The sequence below is a fragment of the Bidens hawaiensis genome, unplaced genomic scaffold (assembly GCF_021521415.1).
Source record: "Bidens hawaiensis isolate Kalapana, Puna unplaced genomic scaffold, B.hawaiensis_p1.1 tig00013519_1, whole genome shotgun sequence".
NCBI lineage: Eukaryota > Viridiplantae > Streptophyta > Magnoliopsida > Asterales > Asteraceae > Bidens > Bidens hawaiensis.
Window position 1 is genome coordinate 432,059 of NW_027492147.1, and position 1,953 is coordinate 434,011.

The 1,953-nt window shown below is 36.7% G+C and overlaps 1 pseudogene; it reads left to right on the forward strand.

Moving 5' to 3' along the window:
• The first annotated feature begins 782 nt into the window (after positions 1-782).
• Positions 783-1,739, forward strand: LOC143544315 (G-type lectin S-receptor-like serine/threonine-protein kinase At4g27290 pseudogene; annotated as a pseudogene).
• Positions 1,740-1,953: the final 214 nt, after the last annotated feature.

A 1,953-nucleotide genomic window follows, 5' to 3' on the forward strand; every position in this document is an offset into this window, starting at 1 on the left:
AATAAGGGCATCGCTGATGCCTCAATAACTTCGGTCACTACCAAATTTCAGACAGGAGCTTCTCGATTTTTGTCAGTAACGTCCTTTACCCATAGATATGCACTCCAGGGTGATTCTACTTTATTTAATGGTGACTCACCCTATCTAGTGATCGATTGTGTGTTTGAGTTCTGACCATTTCACTGGTATTTTAAATACTATAAAACATCATAATTAGATGTATATGTAAATGAAAAACATAAAAACCAACAATATTTTCATATGATTATATTAATATTTAGAAAACAACTTATCATAAAAACGTAAATTGTGATGAATAATAGCATTCTTATCCCTTCTTCTATCTTCATATACAAAATTACATTAAACATACTATATTTTTTTTATTCTTTTCAATTAAAAAATATGTTTTTATATCTTTATCATTACCTTTTCTCTTTCACTCACTTAAATTCTCTTTCAAAATATACTTAAAAATAATGGAGGGTGAATAGTAACTTTTAAAATATACAGAAATATTAATAAATTTTCTCTCTTCTTCACTCACAACACCCTAAACTACTACTTATATTATAAAAATTCCATTCACAAAATTTGATGGATAAAATATGAATCTTCTAAGAAAATATGACATATGTGTAAAACGGGACCACCTTCCTAGAATGAGACACCCACAAAAACAGACATTTAACTTCTTCATCATATATCTATCATGGAGTTTGGTTTTTGGATTTCAAAACTGAATCAAAATGTTGTTATTATTGCTTACTGATACGTTAATAATGGAATATAGAAGAGTCACCAAGACCAAATTGTCGCTGATCGTCCTTGTGCTTTATGTATCAATAGCTTGTTCCCATGCTGGAGACACGTTATTTGCCAACCAAATCGTCAGATACAACGAAATCATTGTTTCTCAACAAGAAACTTTCGAACTTGGTTTCTTTAGCCCGGGTAACTCCACGAATCATTATGTCGGAATTTGGTACAAGAAAATAGCAAGAAAAACCGTTGTATGGGTAGCCAACCGGAACACACCGCTCATCAATACCACAGGCGAGCTAACTCTCACTCTTGAGGGAGTTTTAATTCTCCGGGACACCACCACTGGCAGCGTCATATGGTCCTCGTTGAACTCATCAACAACAACAGTGAGGAATCCTATTGGCCAGCTTCTAGATACAGGCAACTTTATAATTCATGAGGAAGGTGAGGACATCAATCAAGAAGATCCCATATGGCAAAGTTTCGACTTTCTGACTGACACTTTACTTCCTGGAATGAAGAACGGATGGAATTTGGTTACCGGAACTGAAACATACTACACGTTGTGGAAATCTGCAGATGATCCTGCTGCCGGTGATTTTTCTGTTAGAATTGTCACTACAGGTTACCCTGAGTTTCTCGTAAGGGATAGTCAGGAAATAATATTCCGCACCGGTCCATGGAACGGACTCAGGTTTAGTGGAGAACCTTTTTTGAAACCCAACCAGATTTACAACTTCACTTTTGTTCTTAATCAGAGAGAAATTTACTACCAATATAATCTTATAAATACTTCAGTCTTGACAAGGGTGGTGTTACAACCAAGTGGTCAAATACAACGTTTGTTGTGGAATGATAGATCACAGGATTGGAAACTTTATTTTGCCCCTCAAAGCGATCAGTGTGATCAATATGCACGGTGTGGGCCATTCGGTCTCTGCGACATTTACAACTCCCCAGTCTGTACTTGTTAGAAGGGGTTTGAACCAACATCTCGTGATGAGTGGAAAGTGGCAGATTCCACTCATGGGTGGCAACGTACCGTCCCTTTGGATTGTGACCCTGGTGAAGGGTTCAACAAATACTCAAATTTGAAGTTACCAGAAACTCGGCAGTCGTGGTATAACCAGACCATGACCCTTGTAGAATGTGAGAAGATTTGTAAAAGTAATTGCTCATGTACTGCTT